Below are 24048 nucleotides of genomic sequence, written 5' to 3'. Positions count from 1 at the left end.
CTAGGGGATGTCACAAACTTTGTAATTTTTTGACCATTTCTCCTCCTTGACTAGGAGATTGGTGGCTTCAAAGATATAATAAACATCATCAGTGATTTATCTATCACTCACTTGGGATTTCTTGAAATGAAAATAAGAATCAAATTATTCAACAACATCCTGACTTTACCCTTGGAAGAATGGGGAAAATCCCACCAGCCAACACGACGAAAGAGTTTTGCACACTCGTCATAAGCTTCAATCATTTTAGTCCCAATAACCTCGATTCAAATAACAAGGATTCATGGCTAGACTTTGAGGGGTTTACAATAGGAGTGGAAAGCAAAACATAGAGACTAAACATGCAATAGGAAAATAACCTCGGAACCCTAGCTCATGGATGAATCACAGGAAAAACAAGAGAAGAGAATGTGATGGCCAAGAGTTGGTTTGATCAAAACCCTAGATGTTGATTTGGAATGGATAATCAATAACATGGTATAATAAGTATAATGGTTGTGGGTACAAATGACTGTGAGTGGTAGATTAGTTATAAAAGGCGTCGACCGGGATATCCATCCCTAACACGTAGGACATATCACCCACAAATTAGTAACACAAAGCCCAAAACCATAACTCATAACCTCAAGGGCATCATATCTCATAATTATAGATTGAGAAATTTCATCTAAAATATCTCCATGTGTATGAACTAGGATGATAATATTTATTCATTCATTGGATCAATGGAACTAAACCTAGTTTAATAATTAAGGTCGTTGCAAAGTATTACAACAATATGGAAATAAACCAATATACGACCAATGACAACTTTAACATAATGTTTAGATCCCATATAACAAATTTTCAACTATACATGAACCTATACAAACATAGATACAAATGCCCAATCACATATACGCTATCCATTCGATATGAGAGACAAAACATTAAAAAGGCATTAAGATATCTAATTTGAATATAACATAAGGCTGCTACAAATTTTACATTTTGTAACAACCCTTTTCTTTATAACATTCATATATAAATGTAAAATAATAGAACTCGAGTAACTGAATTGAAATAATACCAAAGCCAAGGTTCTTTCTTTTTTATAAGTACCCAATGCAAGATGAAATAATCAACACCGAAGAAAACATAAAAATGTAAACTCATACAAAGTAGTCAAAGTCATGCCATATAATCTCAAAAAAGGAAATAAAAATTGTATATTAGCAACCATTATTGTCATACCACATCAAATAATAAATCAAACAGAAAAACCTCAAAGTGAAAGGATAAAGAGGGGCCCATATCATTTTTTAGCAAAATGGGTGGGGAGGTGGTTGGATTGCCAACAAGTTGGCACAAATAGACATTAACATCCTTGACAAGAATGTCAAGTCACCCATAAACGCTGATGTAAATCTCAAATCAATAACCCTTAACCTGAGAATCATCATTTCTCCTAAATGCGTATCCAAAATTTTTGAAATATCACCATATACATGAACCGAGGCTCATAATTGTAAGTATATTTCAACTTATGGATGTTGATTTAAAGAATTTTGATTATTTAATAAATGAATAAACAAGATTTAATTTCAAGACAATATTATTCGTCTAATACACCATCTGTTTGATGATATCAAAAATATTTAAATAATAAATTAAATTTAAATATCATATATTTTGCCACATCTTAAGTGGATTGGAGCCATAACCATTGAAATTCAACCGTCCGTTTTGTCTCGTTTCATTTCAGTTTGTTTCATTTGTAGCATGCCAATGGAGTGGTCCACCCCATTAAGAAGTCATATATAGGAAGGTGTTCCTCATATAAGAATTGGGCCTCGAGACACAACCATTGGTACGGCTTCTCGGAAACATGGTCAATCAGATGCTGAACTTGGGCCTCGAGACACAACCATTGGTACGGCTTCTCGGAAACTTGGTCAATCAGATGCTGAAGTTGTCCACCCATGGCGGAAGCCCCCATGATTCATAGTATTCTAGACCCGTCAAGTCCCTCCATTGGGTCACACATTAGATTGAATATAATCGGTAGCATACGGCGGGAGATGTATTTGATGTTGTGGTTGTTGGGCGACAGAGGAGATTCTGGAATTAGATGGATAGATCACCCCATATGTAATTTTGTGGGAATTGGAGGTTTGAAGGAAGGGTATATAAGTTTTAGGTGTGGGGGTGGCAAACATGTGTGAAAAGTGAAAGGAAAATATTGAAGTGAGTTCGAGGTAAGAAGGGAAACACGGTTACGTTAATATCTTCCTGTTCTTCATGGTCGACTTCAATTTGTACTCAGACCGGGAAAATGGATTCATGACATTACATTTGGAAAAGAAGAATCCCATCTGTGAATAAATTGTTTAAAAAAAAGGCAAAAATCCAAGCTTTGATAAATAATAAATTCTAAAGTATGTAATTGGCAACAAAGAATTGAATAATTCACCGTGCTAACTAAGAGTTTAATATGTTTTCCCGCAATGCATAAAGTCATATCTAGTATTTAAATAGTACACTTTTCACCTTCAAATGTTTTTTAAACGTGTTGTTCTTCTTATACATTAAAAATTGAATGAACTATTCTGTTTTTACATTAAAATATTTATTAAATATATGTTTTTTTAGTTTGTGTTAAATAATAAAGTGGATTTCTATGTTTATAGGGTATTTTAGTCGGTGTTAAATATTAAAATGAAATATATATATTATTGTTATTTTTTTAATTTTGATTTATTTTATTTAAAATGAATATTGAAATATTTTATTTATAATTTATTTATAAATTGATTATGGTAGGATTACACTATCTAGAGTAATTTTTTGATTCATTTCATATTGTCAAGGTTGAAAAGCAAAATTATAAAATGTGTGTTATTTGTTTGACATGTCATTTACTTTATCTATTTGGCTAATGTATTCTTTCATTAGCAATGGTAGATTATTGATATAAGCCTACAATGTATATCAACCATATTTGTTAATGTGGTCGTGTTAGTAATATATTAAATCATGTCTTATATGGTAAAGTCATGGTATGGCACATATGGGAAATAAACCATTTGTAGGAGTAGTTGAGTGCAAATTTAACACATAGTTTGTAATACATAAAATGATAACCATCCATTAACATAAACCAAATGTAAATATCAAGGAATATATATAATTCAATCAGACATTTTAAATTTAAATAAGATAGGGTTGTTACAAAATCATGGATTTTGTAGCATCCCTTTTCACTCTAACATTCATATGCAATATAGAGTCATAAACTCTTGATAATTTATTAGAACAATATAAAGAAACATGTTTTTTATATTAGTACTGAATGAGAGACATGTTCTTGAAGGAAATACAATCTTGCACGTGAATTAAAGTATTCAATAACACTCTTTCCAAATCAACCAAGGATATGTCATATCATCATTGAGAAAAAGAAATGTGTACATCAAGACAGTTGCATTCATACCAAATCAAACCCAAATATAAAATAAATTAATACCAAAAGATAAATTGAAGAAGGGGACCATATCATTTTCAAAAAATTAGAGGGAAGTTGTTGGGTTGCCAACACCAGTGTATATCATATCTAGTGAAACAAGACAAAAATAGCCCAACCGCCTTGAACGCATTGTGACAATAACCTTTGCACCATATTTTTAAAAATTTCATGTCAGGTTATTTGAAAATCAAATTTGTTCCAACTTCTTTGTAGTTTGATACAAATATAAATTAAATAATAGTGATGGGGATCAAATCATCCATCAAATCAATTCATAGTATAAGTAGCTTACTACATCTCCTCAAAATATTTATTTTTAGTTCTCCTTGCATGCTTTTCAAATTAGTGTTATTATTCAAATCTTGTGAGCTAATTTTCATGATGACAAAGAGTTCACATTTATTTTATATCATAAATTTCTTTCGCTTAGGGAACGTATATAAGCAATATTAAAGAAGGAGCAAAATAAAAAATAAATGGACCAGATGGTTTTTTAATTTCAAGATTTATTTCCATTACTTCTTGTGAATGTTGGATTTGGTATCTTCGATTGCTGTTTATTGAGAGTGCCCTATACAAAAAATTTCACATGTGAAGAAGTGATTATGTAGGGAATGAGAAATGTGTAGTTAAAAGATATTGAGAATGATATTCATTGAGAGAGTGGTTTTAAGTATAAGGAGGAAATGGCTATTAGAGGAAGGAAATAAGCTGTTTTCACTAATACCATTGACTCACTTACTCATATCGATGAGAAATTTCACCGGTAGACTCCATATGAGAGGTATGTGAATATTCCAAGATAAGAGAAGAAAAACAACAAAATTTGGACTACTCGAATAACAAATAATGCATGTGTTCCAAAAGTCTTTGATTTCATAGAAATTGTTTATTTGTGCGCAAACAATTTTGATGCAAGAACAAGAATAATTATGCTAACAATGAAGAAGATTTCTCTGAATCCCAAGGAATTTAGATGGATATTTAAGCTACCATAACCAAATAAGTTCTTCTAATTGTCAGAAGCAGATAATTTCCTGAACTCACGATCATGTAGGGTTAACATTATTTGATAATTCATTTCCCCAACTTCTCAAGTTCCATCTGATATTTCCCTCCTAAATATTTCTTTGTTTACACGAGCATTTAGGGACTTATGATGGCTCTATGCTTGTGTGGTGGGCCGAGAAACTACAACAAATGTCCCAAAATTCATTCTCTATCTGCTTTATCACACTTACAAAAAGATAGTATGTTTGACTCAGTTGATGTCATTTTCAATGAATTAGCTTTTCAATTTGTCAATTTGTCTAGGAGCAATAGATTCTTTATGATGACATATATTTCAAACATATTGATCATGATAACTATTTTAGAGAGTGATCGATGTTATATGTCCCATATCATATTGATGAGAACAATTTTAAAGAACAAAATTCAACTTGTTAAAATGCATATCTATTATTTAAAGAAATCATAAAATGCAATGAACAAAATTCACAAACAAAACTATGACATCATGGACTGATATTAACAGCATAACAATTGAAATTGAAAACAAAGAGAGTGAATTGTATGTAAGATATATATACCTACCTATCAAGAAATATATAACATAATATGTTATCAAGAATAAAATATCGAATCATATTTTGAATATTTGAAAAAGGTTAGAAATGCAAAATCAATAGTTGACAGACTGGTGAGCACTAGTATTGCAGCAATAATGCTACAACTCCTGGGCTGCCTACTTTACTCTTATCAATCTGGTCGTTCGTAACAAACTTGGAAGCGACGGTGCTGTGTGCACAAGTACTAGTTCTTACTACAGGCTGTCACTTGGTATCTTTTTCTTAGTTGACTATGCGCACGTGTGGGTGATATCTTCGAATGAGTGCAGTCAACTAGATGAAGGTGGCCAAGTTAACTGGCCACCTTTTTCTCGTTCAACCTCAACCATCTCGTTACTCATGCATATATTTCAATTATACAAATGCAAACAGAGGAGCGGGTTAGTCACTTACCTGTGAGTCAAATGTATGTGATGTGAGGTATTTTCGCTTCTTCTACTGCTGCATGCATGTGTTTCCCTTGCTGCATGCTCTCTGCTTTCTGATGTGCAGCTGTTTGTCTTGTCCAGGTATCCTCTGGCTGGATCTAAGCTTGAGATGTCTCCTTCAATCCTCATGGTTGCATTGTTTTTGCTGATATGACTTGATTTTAATGGGATCGGCTACTACAGGAATTCCTACAACAGCTCTTGTAGCTTCTTCTCCCCTTGAAATTTCAGCTTATTTCTATGCTAGGGGCTGTGAGGATGATGCCAGAGATGTTGATGGAGATGGAGAGGTAATAAGTAAGCTGCAGGTGAGATTTGAGGTGCTGCTTCCTTTCTTAGTTTTGTTGTTTCTTTTCTCTTTTTACTAAAAATAGTTTTTTCTGTGTTTTTCTGGGACAAGAAGAAAAAATGATGATGATGATGTGATGCAGGTGTGGAATGGATGGCAAGGCGGGTTGATAGCTATAGGAGGGTTTATATGTTCTTCATGAAGCTTCCCAGCCCCTCAAACTACTTTTTGGAACCATTTTTGGCTCTCTGTAATTCCTACAAGAGCCTCACGTAGGAAACACTGAGCCTCCTGTAGAACATACAGTTTCTGGAAAAAAAAAAAGTGGGGTGGAAGAAAGGTTAGAAATGATGGAGAAGAGTGTGGAGGAGATGAAATAGGTACTGGTGTGAATGCCAGGGCTCTGTGGCATCTCCTCTTGCTCTCTGTGGTCCTCCTACAAACCTGCAATGCACATTAAAATTCAGTTTTCTTTTTCTTTCTTTTTTTTCTCTCTTTTTTTTTTTTTTTTTTTGAAAACAACTAGGGTGAATCAAGGAGATTTTCACCCTAATTTCCTGCCCTGGGCACCTCCAAGGGAGGTTTTCACCTAGGGATCTATTGTCTTTTTTTTCTGTTTTTTCTTTATGACATCACTGGGCCGCCTCAGGAGAGGTTTTCAACCCAATGATGGGACTTCAAGCGCCGCATGGAGGTTTTCACTTGAGTCCTTATTTTTTCTTCTTTCCTTTTCCTTTAATGAGTTGGTGAAGTGGAGGCTAAGACATGTTGCACTACCATCAATGTCTTAACCAAATCTTCAATGAAATCTCACTTGGAGAGGGGCTTCTTGTAAATTTTCAACCGATGTCCATTGAAAAGCATGGGGATGGCTTCATCATCAATGGTTCTGATCAGGGCTGAACCATTATCATTGCATTTTTCCACAGTGTAGGGTCCCAGCCATCTTGTCCTCAGCTTGCCTTTGAAGTCTTTATGCCTTGAATCATAGAGCAGTGCCCAATCTCCTTCTTGGAATTGCTTCTCCTTAATATTTTTGTCATGCCATATCTTCCTCTGAAGCTGAACTACCTCTTTGTAGGGAAGAGCATGCAATCTTTGCTCATCCAATCCATTGAGCTGGAGTAACCTTTCCTTCTGTGCATGGCTGAGGTCTAGGTCCAGCTAAGCTGCCATCCTTAGTGTATTGAATTCAAATTCTATTGACAGCAAAGCCTTCTTCCCATAGACCAGTTCATAGGGTGTGAACCCTGTAGTGGTCTTCCATGTTGTGTTGTAGGCCCAGGTGACCCCAACTAATCTGTCTGCCCAATATTTTCTGCTATTGCTCACTACCTTGGTCAGAATTCCTTCCAAAGCTCTGTTACTGACTTCCACCTTCCCATTGCCTAAGGGGTGGAAGTCGTGTGCTTGATTTTATGATGTGTGAGCAGGTCTTCAATCAAATCGGAAGTGAACTGACTGCCTTGATCTATGACCAATTCTCTTGGATACCAAAACTTGTAGAATATGTTTTCTCTCAAAAACTCAGCTGCTTTTTCCTCTATTGCTGCTTTGATTGCTTTTGTTTCTGCCAACTTTTTCAGGTAATCAGTGCACACAATGATGTATTGTTTCTATCTTGAAGGAGGGTTGATAGGACCCACAAAGTCCATGCACCACTTCTCAAATGACTCAAAGGTCACTTGAGGTTGCATGTGCATCTCATCCTTTGGAGTAGGTTTCCCCATCCTTTGACACCGATCACATTGGCTGGTGTATCTCCTCACTTCTTGATGAGGATTGGGCCAATAATAGCCTTCTTTCAATATTTTGAAGGTAGTTCTCTTTGCTGCAACATGACCTCCACAAGGCCCGTCATGACAGGTCAGGAGAATGTCAAAGACTTCATCCTCCCTGACACATCTTCTCAAGATCTGATCTAGGACAAGTTTGAAGAGATTACCCCCAATCCAGGTGAAAGGGGCACTTTTCCTTACTATCTTGCTCTTCTCTTTTAAGGACAGATGTGGTGGAAACTGTGCTGAAACCAAGTAGTTTGCTATATCAGCAAACCATGGAGAGAGTACTGAAATAGCAAACAGATTTTCATCTGGAATTTGGTCATCCACCATTCCTTCTTCACCTACAGGCAAATTTACTCTAGACAAAAAGTCAGCAACAACATTTTCTTTACTAGGCTTATCAATAATGGTTAGATCAAACTGCTGCAGTAAAAGCAACCATCTAATAATGTGAGCATTTACATTTGGTTTGTTCATCAAATATCTAATTGTAGCATGATCAATGTGCATGAAGGTTTGATAGCCTGTGATATAATGTCTGAATTTGTTTAAGGAATGCACAACAGCTAGGAGTTCCTTCTCGGTCACTGTGTAATTTAACTCTGCCTTTAACAAATTTTTGCTTATAAAGTTTTGTCGTAAGGCTGCTCCTATTGCTTTGTTCGAGGCATCTGTGTGAATGTGAAAGGGTAGGGCCCAGTTTAGGCCTCTGAGAATTGGGACAGTTACTAACCTGCTCTTCAAGGTATCTAGGGCTTCTTGACAGTTTTTGGACCATATGAACTCAACATCTTTGCCTAAAAGGCCAAACAAAGGAGAGGCTAGCTTACTGAAATCTTTAATGAATCTTCAGTAATATCCAGCTAAGCCTATGAAACTTCTGACTTCTCTCACCTTTTAAGGAGGTAGGACCCTTTGGATGATGGCAATCTTGTTGGGGTCCACCTGTAGTCCTTGTTGAGATATTGCATGACCTAACACGGTCCCTTCAGTCATCAAAAATTCGCATTTTTCTGGACTGAGGGATAGGTTCATCTTAATACACTTGTCTAGAACTTTTCCTAGGTTAGATAAAGCTTCCTGAAAGTCAGAACCATAAGGACTAAAATCATCCATATATATTTCCACTGCATCATGAACCAATTCAGAAAATATACTCAATACCGCTATTTGGAAAGTGGTTGGAGCATTGCACAAACCAAAAGGAAGGACCTGGTAAGCAAAGGTACCCCAAGGACAAGTGAAAGTGGTCTTATCTTGGTCTTATAGGCTGATTTGAATCTGATTGTACCCGCTGAACCCATCTAGGAAGGAGAAAAACATTTTACCTGCTAGACCATATAACACTTGATCTATGAACGGTAAAGGAAAATGGTCCTTTTTAGTGGCTTTGTTCAACTCCTGATAGTCAACACAGATTCTCCACCTACCATTTTTCTTTGGCACTAGAACCAAAGGAGAGACCCATTCACTATCGAAGATGGGGTAAATGAATCCTGCATCAAGCAATTTTTGCAATTCTTCCTTAACAATGTCTTTAAGTGTTGGATTCATCCTCCTTTGAGGCTGCCTGACTGGTTTGCAATCTTCCTTAATGTATATATGATGAGTACATACCGAAGGGTGCACTCCCTTCATCTCCTTATAACTCTAAGCGAAGGCATCTAAATTCTTTCTCAACAAGCTGCAGAACTCCTTCTCCTAGAAAGTGGATAGGGATGGATTGGTTTTCAAGGTTCTTTCTGGGCCAAACTCTATCTTCTTAACACGAAGAGAGGTCAGGTCAGCCACACAGAGATCAGTTGAGGGGTTGTTTTGGGTTTCTCTCACTATGTCCTCTAATGGTAAGAGACTAGGGGTGGATTCTGAATCAAATTTTCAATCATATCATCGTCATCTTGAAGTTTTCCCTCCATGGTGGTTTCTAATGCACAAAGTGGTGCACAATAGACCTCATCCTCATCCTCATCCTCCAACCAGAGAGGTAGATCATGTTCTAGCAAGGGTTGGGCAGGAGGGTATAGGATTAACTGCTTGGACATATGCATGTTCTTTATGGTCATGTTCCCAACTCGACAGCTGATGTAGGCATCGGTAGTAGCCAACCAGGGTCTTCCCAGGATGAGAGGATACCCAATGAGCTTTGCCTTCGACTAGAGAACTAAGAAATCAGCATGGTACTCCCAAGAATCAATGGAGACCATCACATCTTCCACAATCCCTTCAAGGGTCACGGTGGAGCGGTCTGCTAGCTACAGTACTATCGTGGTCTTCCTCAAGGAGCCCTGGAGGTTAAGTTTGAGCATTGTGTCCTTTTTCATCACATTAATGGCAGCTCCCAAATCAATCAAGGTATGTGGGATCATGATGCCATTGATGTGGATATCAACCACTGGACTTCCAGGGTCCAGATATTTCAGACAGATTACCTACTCCAACATCAAGTTGGACAATTGTCCTATGACATTGATGGTTGGGGCATCTCTTTTGCGCCTTCCTAGATGACTAAAGCACTTCTCTTTGATCAACCTATTGTAGATAGGCACATATTTTATGGATTGGAGAAGTGGTATCTTCACATATAACTGTTTCAATTCTCCCAAAAGTTCATTTTCTTCTGGGGTAGGTTGTGTTGTCCCAGATAGTCTCTCAGGAAAGGGTGGAATTGTTTTAGGTTCACTTTCCTCTTTATCCTCCTCAACCTCCCTGGGCAGAGGCTCGCTATCTGGTAGAACCTTCCCAGATTGCAAGTTAATCTCTTGAATCTCTACAGCATAAGTTGGGCATGATGGTTCCCCACTATATACTTGCTGAGCCTATCTGTTGTTTGGGTTCGGGTTTGGATGGGCAGGCATTTGGGGTTGTCTTGGTGGAGTAGAAGGTAATGGTTGTGGTTGAGCCGGTGGTGGAGGCAAAAGAGCAGGAGGAGAGTTGCACTAGGGCCTCCACCCCTGATGAGATGCATTCCATTGAGGTTGTGGCTGAACATAGGATTGAAATGAATGAGCGGATGGTTGGGCATGATATTGAGATGGGAAGGACCAAGGAGGAGGCGTGGACCAGGAAGGATGAGTAGGAGGGCCCCAAGAAGGTATGGAAGTGACTTGGTTGGGGTTGTAGTATGCCTAAGATGTCCCTTACATCCCCTGCTGGTATGGTCTAGGTCCATGCAGTCTCCTTTGGTTCATGAAATAGAGTGGTTCAGTGGCTCCTTCAGCCCCTTGGTATACAACTTTAAGTTCGGGCAAGGAAGGGCACTTATCTATAGAATGATCTTCTTCACAGACTAAACAAACCTCCATAGAGTTCAATGGACATTCGTTCCTAGGATGCCTCCTCGTGCATCTAGGACAAATATGGCCAAAGCCCTCTCTTCTTTCTCTTGTTTTCTTTTGATATGCAAGGTATCCATTTGCATGGAAAGAGTTTGCAGCATCTCACTTTTGAAGTCTTCCACCATGTTTCTAATTTCACCTTTAATGGATGAATTGGAAGAGGAGGTACTGGCTATGGGTTGACTCCCCCTACCTTTCTTTATGGCTGCTCTAGAATGGTTTCTAAAAATAGTCTTTATGTCCTCATAAGATAGTTGGTAGATGTCTCCCCCAGCTAGTAGATGGAGGGTGTCTAGAAGGTCTTCTGAAATCCCCTTGAGCAGGACCAACTTCAGAGATTCATGGTCAAGTGTACACCTAGCCCTTTTGTAGCTGAGCTAGAACCTCTCTTCATAATCTTCCAAGGATTCATCACTTCCCATGGTCATTCGGAATATTTCTTCTTTGGTATATTTTGACCTACAGTAGTATCGATACTTGTCATTAAAGGCCTACTGCATCTGAGCCCAAGTTGTGATGCTATTGCCAGGTAACCCCATGAACCAGCGCAATGCTGCATCCTTGAGAGTAGAAGGGAATAGCTTCAACTTTTGCTCGTCTTCTGCATAGTCATAGGTTCGACAGATGACAACAAACTCAAACAAGAAGGTGTCAGGATCTTCTGTAGTCAAACCATGGAAGTGAGGTAGGGTTGAAGGGCTTATATTCTTCATTTTGGTGTCCCCATTGGTCTCCCTAATGGGAAAGGTACCCTCTATTCTCTCTCCATTCCCCCTAGCATTTCTGTTTTCAGCCATTGGCTCAGGAGGGATGTTTTCTTCTTCTTCTTCCCCTATAGGTTCTTCAAATATCTCTGGTTGTTCACCTAAAGGTTCTTCTTGATCACTGCCACCGAAGAAGAGAGAAGGTTGGCTGTGTGAGGTAGTGGGGGTGTTGGGCAATAATTTTCCTGAATTATCTCTATTCCTATGAGGCATGACAGGAAATGTTTTTGGTTGGTTTTTGTTTTTTTCACACTGATTGTACTTGCAAAACTGAAATGGATTGAACAAAACAAATTGCTACTAACTGAAATGAACTTTCTGAAATGAAATTTTCAAAATTGAAAAGGAAAGCAAGGAAATGCAGAAGCTGAAAGAAATGACTATTCTACTTTTGCTGAAATAAGCTATTTAGTAGAATGTTGCGATAGAAAATAGAAGGAAGCAGTAATCACAAAATACTCTGATGCTTCCCCTTTAACGGAGCCAAAAAGTGGTGAGCACCAGTATTGCAGCAATAACGTTGCAACTCCTGGGCTGCCTACTTTACTCTTATCAACCCAATAGTTCATAACAAACTTGGAAGTGACGGTGTTGTATGCACAAGTACTTGTTCTTACTGCAAGCTGTCACTTGGTCAACTAGTGCAAGATCACTAGAAGCTCAAGCCAACTTCTATGGATTCCAGAAGAAGCTCTATATGTGATGAAAGAAAGGAAAGATTACTCTACAGAGGCTATTCTAGTTACAGAAAGGAAAAAGACTGAAATGTAAAGTAAACCTAGCAAACCCTACTTAACCAACTAATCCTAATTTTACAGAAAGCACTATAAAAACCATGAAATGAATGTCATTACCTACTCAAGGAATTAAACAACATCTACTCATGCTATTTCTAGAAGTAAATGAGAAAAAAACATCTTTTTGGATTTTTATGTATTTTTATGTGAAATTGATAGGCATGTATTTTATTGTGTGTGAAGGTGGAAGTGAATAGGTGGTGTTGAAGGGAAACTTTGGGTTTTGTGGGGATGTAGGATGGTGTGGATGGGTCCTAGGAGGTCTCGGGTGGTCTTCTGGAGGCTTTTCCCACACTCGACCTTCAAAATAAAGCCTACAGGAAAATCTATAGGGGGACACAGGGGATCTATAGGAGGTTTACAAGGGGATGCCGAGAGCAATTTTGAAGGTTTTTAGGGTGTGAGAGTGGGTGGAAAAGGTAGGTGAAGGTTGGGATGATGTGTTAGGGCACCTAAGGTCCACCAAGAATCACTAGGAGAGGGAAAGATGATTGGGAGAGAGGAAGAAGTCCTATGGAAAAATGTAGAAAACTAAGGCAGATTTGAGGTGAACTTTGGGTGACCTATAGGGCATGGATCAAAGAGAGAATGTGATGGTTGATAGGCTGACCTACTGTGAGGAGAGATCTGCTACAAAAGAACTGACAGTCAACCAATAAGATCAAGCAAGTAAGGAAGTGAGTACATCCAAAAAGAGCAGAATTTTGCATCAAGCTAGTCTAAACTATGATCCATGGAAGTGAATGCTGAGCAATGCTACAAGAAAAGAAAGCATGGAAGAAGAATTATTGAAAATACAGAAATGAGCATGGTGGAAGAGATCTAAAGCAAAGCATTAACCTTCTAACACACTTGCAAACACTAGAAATCCTATGGAGAAGGAAAATATGTTTTTTTGGGGCAGCAAGAGGGACTTTGCCTCAATTCATAGTCCCAAAGGGAGGAAAAGTGGCCAAGGCACTGTTGCTAGCCTTTTTAATCTTCTTTCTATCACTGCTTAACCTACTATAGAAAACACAAATGAAAGCAAACTACTAAACCATAAAAAACAACCTATTCTTAACTAAGAAAGAAATTCATATAATGACAACTAATCCATAAACTGAAACAAAGCATATAAATACAAACAAAGAGGAGCTTCACTGCTTGGATTGGGCCCTAATCCAAGAGCTTCAGCCCTCTGAGGTAACTCAGTGCTAGCTCAGAAAGGATCTCATCTTTATTATTAAAACAGTAATAAGATTACATGAAACTGTCCACAAAAGTAAGCTCGAAGTGGAACAGAGTTTTGCAATAGCAAAAGTACAACAAAAATCCGACCCTAGTGAGGCCCTAGGCCTCTCTACTTATACAACTGAAGCTCCCAACAGTTTCCTTAAAATCAAGGAGGTTTGGCTCCCAAAACTCGAGATAAACATCAGTTATCCTCCACTTGCTCGGCTGCCTCCTAGTGCATTGATTTGGCTGTTTGTACTCCGAGCTACATGAAGGGGAATTCGAAGTGGGGAGTAATAAATGAGGGGGATTCCATCCTATAAATCCTCTCCTTTGTCCACTTCGAATTATTTCTACCAATTGTCCATTGAATCTTTGACTTTGTCTTCAAAATTCAACAAAAATCTGCATTAACCACGTATTAGACCAAATGGCATCATAACTAACTCAACTCACTCCATAACCATAAATATAATAAAAAGACATGCAACAAGCTAAGAGAATGGTTGATTTAACTATCTTAGGAGGCAAAATGAACCCATATAATTACCCATTTATGTGGCTCATCAGAGAACTTACCAAATCGTAAAACAACCACATATATTAGAAGATACAAAATTATATCAAGTCATGAGAATGTTGAACAAAGAGAAAGAAAAAATAGTAAAAGAAAAATTGACAAAAGAAAAAACAATAGATTGGCTAATATTCACATTTATAACAGGTGGTGCAGATACTTGATTTTTTTTTTACCACAATAGCATTATTCCAATCTCTAATTCACATGTATATCAACATATTGGAATATGACCCATCTCAGCTAACATGAATCATGAAAACATATGCAGGGACAATAGCATTCAATTCACATGGTATAACATTGCATTTTACATTCCATTTTCCATTTAACAAATCATTATGAATAATGACATAGCAAAAATTATGTGCAATTGTGCATCGTAAATAGGGTATATATTCATTCTATGTCAATGGGCATATTATTTGAAAACAACTTTCACCATAAATACTTTCAACCTAGACAATCTCTCAAACTTATGTCTCCTTGTTCCTCTATTTGCATCCATTTATGTTATGTTTCTTTGTATATTGTTATATTCATCATATTTTCACGTTCAATTAATATTAAACTTCTTTTCTTGCACAAAAGTGGGTCCAAATGTCCAACATTTGGATTTTTGTCATGGAACAATATGTCATAACTTTCTTTGCATAACTTTGAATTAAAATGCAAAAGAATTTTCATTCTTGTCTTTGAACAAAACCTTCTCATGGTTTTTATCCAATTCAATAACTAATTTATACAAAATGTGCCCCCCATAGTCCTCGTTCTTCTGGAATTATAAAGTTGAAGCTGCTTTTCTCATCCTTTCCAAATAATCATTTGGGATATTTATATCATGCATCCCTATCAATGCATCTATGATCAATTCATGTTGATAAGATAATATTACTTCAGTGTTCCATCACTCTAAATTTCTTTTTGAACTGTTCTATCATTCTTTCTCTTAATTCTATTGACATGTTTCTAAAATGAAATAGAATTCACATAGCATGAAATAGGAAATCTCCTACAACAAATGAAAAATTGTTTAAATGAAATAGAATATGTCAGCATAGAATTGCATTTGTACATTCTCTTTTTATAGAAAAGATATGCTTCTCCATTGATGCATTAGCAATGAAAAGATGTTATATATTCACTATGACCTATCGCTCCATGATAAGCATAACACAACTAATCTTTAAAAACCAAACATTTTGAATTTGTTCACATGTGACTATTGATTACTCGATTATTCAATTCGTAATTAGTCTAAAAGAATTTAATGTTTTCTGAATTCACTAGTTAATCATCTATGCAATTCCAATATCTCTAAGACAACAAGTTTGGAATAAAGAACAATTACGAAAAAAAACAACATGATATAGCTATAGATGATAAATCCATAATATAACATAGAATATATACATTAATAGGATATGCATATATCTAGATAGCTGATGCAACTTTAGTTGAAAAGAGCAGAAAAACTCTTATGTTATTTTGTTGTAATATGGATAAAGGTACATGAATCAATCTTCTCATAAGGTAAATTAATTAAAAATTACTACAATTACTCATCTTCCCTATAAGCCTCCTTTACTCAATACAACTTCCAAATTCATTCAAAAGGGTTTTCCAACCATTCTTTAGATGTACAATTTTTCTTTTAGTCTTTACATAACCAATAACTAGATTTGGACATTGGTTGTAACAATTAAGTTGTGGATCTCATACCCTGCTTACTTCTATGTATACTATGTAAAATATTTAAGCACTCACATTCAAAACAAAGAAACCACAACATACCTGAAAAATATATCATATAATCCACCCCTATATTTGAAAAAAAAAAATTGCATATTCCTTATGCTAACAACCAAAGCACACAACACTTAGAAAATCAATGGTTACTACTTATTTTGATAACTAGTGAAATGAAAACCAAGTAGAGCACTTATCAAAGAAATTTGGAGAAAACCATACATAATAATCCCTCTTGAGCACTTATCGAATATTCATTGGCAACATGCATGCCAAAAAGTGCATGATAAAAACCTAACTAATGCAACTATGGACACATTACTTTTTAAAAAAAAATTACCTTCTCTCTACGTTATTCTAACTACTCATATACCACAGTAACAATATCCATGTAAAAAAGCGTGAAAAATAACGTTTAGAAATGATTTTTACGATCAAAGTTTGTGGAAGAAGTGTGCAGAGGAGGAATGTGTGCGGGGGTGTGGAAATGGGGGAATAAAAAGTCTCCCATACATGCCCCTCTTCTGCATATCCTTATGAAAAGAAGTATCTTACTAGAAAATCAAAATAAGCATTGGTAATGATAAATCTAAGTCTTTTCGACATTTATTCAACACATTGACACTTCAGATTAATTTTTATTATATTTCCCTAGCTAAATAAGCTACTAGAATACCATAAATATTCAAATCAACACATACAATTAAACAAGGCAGCAATTATAATGAAATATAAAAGTTTGAAACATGCATGGTTTGGCCCACACCACTATTTAATCCAAATACCAAATAAAATGAGCCCACGTCAACATAGTAGTGTGCATAGTTAATCACTCACACTTATTTCACATCTAATGTACACACAAACCAAACTCTTCATGCCCAAAACTGCTAATTAATTAATTAATATGTATTGTTGTGCATGAGGGAGATGTATGGAAGAAGTGTGAATATAAGTGGAGGTGTAGAACATTACTGAATAAATATTATGTTCCTTTCTCTGCACATCCATTCTCCTGTATGACACCTGTTCCTCATCTACAATAAAAAAAACTTCATTTAATATTGAGTAATAAATATTAAATTGACAAATGTGAAATGTAAGATACCAAATGCACTTAGTATTTAGGAAGCATGTATACAAAGATTTGTTGATTCTACTTGTCAAATAAAACGAGCCCACATTGACATAGTAGTGTGGATAGTTAATCACCCACCCTTATTTCACTCATGGCATACACGTAAAAAAAAAACTTTTTATGCCACAAAATTTAATAAGCCAAAAACGATAATTAATTGATTAATATGTAGTTTTTAGTGGGAGGTAGATGTGCGGAAGAAGTGTGTTAAGGGGGAATCTATGTGGAGGTATAGAACATTTCTGAAGAAATTTTATGTTACTTGATACACACACCCATTCTCCCACATATCACTTCTTCCTCACGCACATTAAAAAGGCACTTAATTTAATATTAGAAATTAAGTATTTAATTCACAAATGTGACATCACAAATGCACTTAGTATTCGAGAACTGTGAATACCAATATTTGTTTATTCTACTTTGATAACAATTTTGAATGTATAGGGGGAATGGTGCAAGATAAACATCAAAATAAACATCCAAATATTGAACACAAATCTACTCAAAGTAAAACATTAGCTAGTAAGGAAGCACGTTATCAAATTAAATGTTATTAAGAACTTGAAAGATGTCCTGATTATTCATTGATTCACCGAATAAATGTCGAAAAGACTTAAATATTAATATACATTAGTCCATGGTGCGAGAAGTTTATTGAGGTTAGAAGAGGGACCACGCACTCGATATTAGTCACTAATTATGCTGGAATGATTGTAGCCACCAAACATAGTTTTGAAAATTCACATCGGATCAACCATAAAGTAGTTTTTCTAGAACTATTTTTCATCCTGATAAATAAAATGAAACCACCTCGACATAAAAGTGGGGATAGTTAATCACCAACTCTTATTTTTCACTTAATATACATGTAAACTAAAATTTTCATCCACGAACCATTAATAAGCTAAAACCACTAATTAATTGATTATTATGTAGTTTTGTGTGGGAGGGAGGTGTGTGAAGAAGTGTGTAGAGGAAAAATGTATGTGGAGGTATAAACATTGCGGATGAATTTTTTGTTGTTTTAGACACCCATTCTTCTACAAAACACTTCTTCTTCATATGCATTAAAAATAAAATTCATTTAATATTGAATGAAAATTATTTAATTCACAAATGTGAAATCACAATATACTTAGTATTCAATAATCTCAAATAAATCAAGCCCACATTGACCTAGTAGTGCAGATAGTTGATCGCCCACCCTTATTTCAAACCCGTTATACAAGTAACCCAAAATTTTCATGCCCCAAACTTTAATAAAAAAAAAATATTAATTAATTGATTAATATGTAGTGTTGTGAAGGAGAGAGATGTGTGGGAATGTCTATGGAAGTATAGAACATTGTGAAACAAAGCTTTTATTCCTTACTTCACACACTTGTCCTTTTGCACAACACTTTTTCCTCACACGCATTAAAAATACACATCATTAATAATGGATAATAAGTATTTAAATCACAAATGTAAGATCATAAATGCACATAGTATTATGGAACCGTGAATACCAAGATTCATTATTTCTACTTTGATATAACTTTTAAAGGATCAAAGCCATCAAATGTAGTTTTGAAAACCACACATCAGGTCATCATCAAAGTAATTTTTCCATAGCTCATTTGCATCCCAATATCAAATAAAATGAGTTCATTTCAACATAGTAGTGGAGACAGTTAATTTCCCACCCATATTTCACCAATATTCACTAATTCTACTTTGATAAAAAAAATTTAAATAAATAGGAGGATTAGTGCAAAAGAAACATCAAAATTCCTGATGTACATGTAAACCAAACATTTCATGGCCCAAATTTTAATAATCCAAAACCACTAATTAATTGATCAATATGTGGTGTTGTGTGGGAGGGAGGTGTGTAGAAGTGTGCAGAGTGTAAATTTACACAGAGGTACAAACATTGTGGATTAAATTTTCCATTCCTTGTTTCAGATACCTATTCACCTACATAAAACATCATTTATTATTGGATAATAACTGTTTAATTGACAAATATGAAATCACAAATGCACTTAGTATTTGGAAAGCTTAAACAAAGTGAGCCTATGTCGACATACCAGTGGGGAGAGTTAATATCCCACCCTTGTTTCACACTCGATATACACGTAACCTAAAATTTTCAAGCCTCAAAATTTAATAAGACAAAAACTCTAATTAATTGATTAATGTGTAGTGTTGTGTGGGAGGGAAGTCTACGGGAATGTATGCGAAGGTACTAAGCATTGCAAAATAATTTTTTTGTTGATTGCTCTACACACCCATTCTCCCACACAACACTTATTTCTCACACACATTAAAAAGACACTTCATTTAGTATTGGATAACAAGTATTTAACTCCCAAATGTGAGATCATAAATGCCCATAGTATTCTGGAGCCATGAATACGAAGATTCATTTTTTCTACTTTGATACAATTTTTAAATGATCAAAGTTTTCGAACATAGCTTTGAAAACCACATGTCAAATCATTAGAAAAACATATTTTCCACAATTCCTTTGCATCCCAATATAAAACAAAACTAGCTTGTTTTGACATAGTAGTAAAGAGAGTTGATCACCCACCCTTGTTTCACACCCAATATACATGTAAACCAAACTTTTAATGCCCCAAACTTTAATAAGACAAAAAAACTAAGTACTTTGAAATATGTAGTGTTGTGAGGTTAGCAGAAGAAAGGTAAACAAAAAAAATGTATGCGAAGTTGTAGAATATTTTAAATGAAATTTTATGTTACTTTCTTGCACCCTTTCTCCCACACAACACTTCTTTCTCACACACATTGAAAGGGAATTTCATTTAATATTGGATACTAACTTTCTACTACTACTTAAAATAAGTTCATGTCTATAAAATAAAGTTCCCTTTGCACCCCCGTTCTCCTACACATACCCCCTCTTCCACAAATCCTTCATTCCACACTAATTCAAGGCTCTGTACATTTTCTCTCCCGCACAATTGAATCTGTCAAAGTTTGAAACAAAAAAAAAAGGTTAAAACGAAACAAGAGGTAAACACACCAAGAGTCCCTTTGTTAGTGTCAGTGTCAATGTCAATATCAAATTACTCATTGATGGAATGCCCCCTCCCCCCTCTCTTACATAAAGGACCTGCTCAGAGAACGTTCTTAGTGTTAGTGTCATAACACTCTCTCATAGAATGGTAATATACAAAATGTTAGAGAATATAGAGATAATAGAGTGATTACACGCAAAACCAAACACACTATGATATCTCTTATTGATCCAATTACACATATATAGGACATAAATTTCTTACTTCCACACATCTAGATCATGACTACAAATCATATATAGGAAACAAAAACTTCTAGATTGACACTTGGGAACTCTCAATGACAAGTCATAAAAACACATGGAAGCATTAATTCCAATACCCTCCCTTAATCCTTACATGAAAAAATTTAAAACAAATATTACAACAACAAGTATAAGCTTTGTGTGACTTCTCTTCATCAACACTCACACCCACTATGGAATCTCGCAAACACCACTCTTTCACCACCACATTTTTGAGTTGTCACTTAACCTCCATTTAAAACGTAACCACTTGAGACCATCGTTGATGAACATTGGAAGATAAAAAATAGTAACACCTTGGCTCGTTGTTGCTTCCGTGATAAGAGTCGTCAAGTAATGAACCATCCTACGGCCCAACCACCATCTGTCAGATATTTCACTTTCGGTTGTCATTCAGTTGCTACGATGAAGGTATGTATACTGAATGTGTTAAAAAGTTTATCAAAAAACTTGACCTTACTAACTCACAAGAATTGATGTTTCAGACACTAGGGCTTCTAGTTTAAGAACCACAAAACCTTTTTATAACCAATAAAAACACAAACACCAACCACTAAAATGTATAGAGACAAAATCAATTACCACTCTTTATTGATTTGTGCAGATCATATGAAATATAATAATAATAATTTTTCATAGTGGTAATTTCCATTAGATCCCAAACGTTTGTATCTTGATCTCTAGATAAACAATACCACAATATTTTATTAGTTCAAATCTTGAATAAAAAATGCCAACATTCCACCTGCATGTCGCAACTGTACATCTTGCACCATCTGATAATCTCGAGAACCGCCATTTAAAGCATGTAGATATTTCTCTCAATTATAGATCCACACTAGATCAAAGAAAATCTATGTTTATCGAGCTTATTCAAAAGCATATCTCCTCTTCTTTTACAAATATTTTTCCATAAGGGAACTTCACACAACCACAAAAAGACTAGATCTTCGCAATTCTCATTTGCGTGCAAATATCCACAATCCACACACAAATTAAACATTCACACAAATGATATATCAAACACTTTATTAAAATAATCCATTTACAAAGGAGTATCATGTCTAAAATTGCATGATCTCATCCCCTCTCATGAGACAGTCAGGGCTAGACCAACTCTGATACCATGTTAGAAAATAGAGAGATTAGAGAGTGATTACACACAACACCAAACACATTATGATATATCTTATTGATAAAAACAATTACACATATATAAGACATAAAAATATAACTTCCACACATCTAGATCATGACTACAACTCATACATAAGAAACAACAACTTCGAGATTGACGCTTGGGAACTCTCAATGACAACTCATGACAACACATGGAAGAATTACTTTCAATACTTAATTACTCTTTTCATTTAAAAATGATTTTTCAAGAACTGACAAATACTAAAATTAAATCACCCTCCACTAGGGGAATTTTGTCACATCAGGGCTTGGTCAGCCAATCGAAACTTAGAAATAAGATTTTCAAAAACTACGAAAATATTTTTGAATTTGGAGCAAAATGAAAATATTCTTCGTTTTTTGAAAACTTTGGTTAAAGTTATTGAAAGCCACACAAACTCGACATACTAATTGAGAGTCAAGGGACTTTGACCATGAAACGAGATTGTAGTCCTTGGTGAGGTAGGGACTAATAAGTCGTCATTAATTGGAATACCTTTATGAATATATGTTATGATCATGTTAATTGAATTTCCATATGAGTAAGGTTTAGTATATATCTAAGACCTTAAAACAACAATTAGTATGAGTATTATTTATATATTGGGAATGTTTATTCATTTTCCTTCTCAAATAATTTAAATTAATTATTTAAATATATTAGTTTTTAATTAGTAGATTTAGTAGATTTATTTATCTTTCTTTTTCTCAGAATATGATTTTCATTTTACTATGAGGCTAGCAATTTCATGAGTTCATGAGAGAAATTTGGATGAACATACATAAATTAATTCAATAAAGAGGGCTCATATTATTTAATTGAGGTGGAAATTGGTGGATTTCCATTTTTTCTATCAAATCACCACCCTCAATAACTGTTTTATACTATTGGTGGTTTCCAAGCCCATGGGTTTTGGTAAAGCATGATATCCACACATGTTACTTGAGAGTTGGAAGAAAATAAAATAAAAATCCAATCACATGATTGGCTTTTACCATATAAAATAATTCATTAGTTCTTACCATTGTCATTTATTGTATTCACCAATTATTTTTGTAACTCATGGCATTTACCTATGGTATTGGACTTATGATGAAAGTGTATGACTCTGGGTGAAAAGTAACCATAAATAATATAAATATAGACCTTCACTATGGTAAAATCATGGATTTGTTTATCATGATGTAGTCTAATGATACTTACCTCTATTCATATGAATTTAATTTACTTATGTTATGCACTTGTGATTTTTTTTTCAATATTGACTCATTCCTAATAAATTCTAAATCAATGGTATCAGAGTGGCCTACTCCTTATCTCCTTTTATATGTATATCCCCAATGAGGTCATGGAACAGTAAAAAGACATTTTATCCTCACCCATTGGGGCACCTTTGTACCACCCCATCAAGCATAAAATCGATCTAACCCTTGATGCATCACTACCAAAATGGTCAGTCTATTACCACTCTCTTCTAAAAATGAGGAAATCAACCACTAGATCCAAGGTTTTCTTCAAAAGGGGCACATATAATGGAGCTTCTCACCCTACGAAAGAATAATTTTACTTGTGTAGAAGAAATACAAGACCTGATGATTATGCATTGCTTAAAGGGCTGAACTCTTTGAGAGTGATCTTGACTTCACTACCACTTACCATATACTTAACATCGGCATGACCATCTCTAACTTTCATCTTCAATATGGATTATTATGCCATCTAGGCCATCTTTGTGTTCCTTCAAGTCAGTGTGTAAAAATAATTTTGGAAGCTCACTACTGTCAAATGATAGGTGAATTTCATGTGTAAAATATAATGTTCATGCTATTAAAGTATTTCTATTGGTGAAAAACATGACAAGATATCAACAATTATATTAACTCATGCATTGCTTATGCCATTGTCAAACAGGCTATTAAAAGGAAAGGCTTGTACACCCCTCTACCTACTTGCAACAGACACTAGGAATCCATATTGATGGACTACATTTCTAGTCTTTTGTTGACCAAGTAGGGAAATAATCTTTTTTCATGGTTGTTAACTGATTTTCTAAAATGACCACTCTAACATCCTACAAAAAGAATATCATGGTGGAGGCCACTGCTAAGTTCTTCTTTGAATGGGTGTGGATACGTTTTGGGATGACGATCATATCATAATAGGATAGTAGGCTCCTAAATACATTATGATAAAGTGTCTAGTCATTGTTAGACACCAAGCTCACCAAATCCACTTCCTTCCATCCCCAAATTGAGGGCTAGATCGAGGATGTCAATAAGATGATCATAGATATCTTGTGTATGTACAAATCCAAAAATA

Source organism: Pinus tabuliformis, chromosome 2_2 (genome assembly GCF_031772625.1).
Source record: "Pinus tabuliformis cultivar Carrire ecotype Pingquan chromosome 2_2, CPIR1, whole genome shotgun sequence".
NCBI classification, from domain to species: Eukaryota; Viridiplantae; Streptophyta; class Pinopsida; order Pinales; family Pinaceae; genus Pinus; species Pinus tabuliformis.
The sequence above is the reverse complement of the archived record's forward strand: the minus strand, read 5'-3'. Positions refer to the sequence as shown.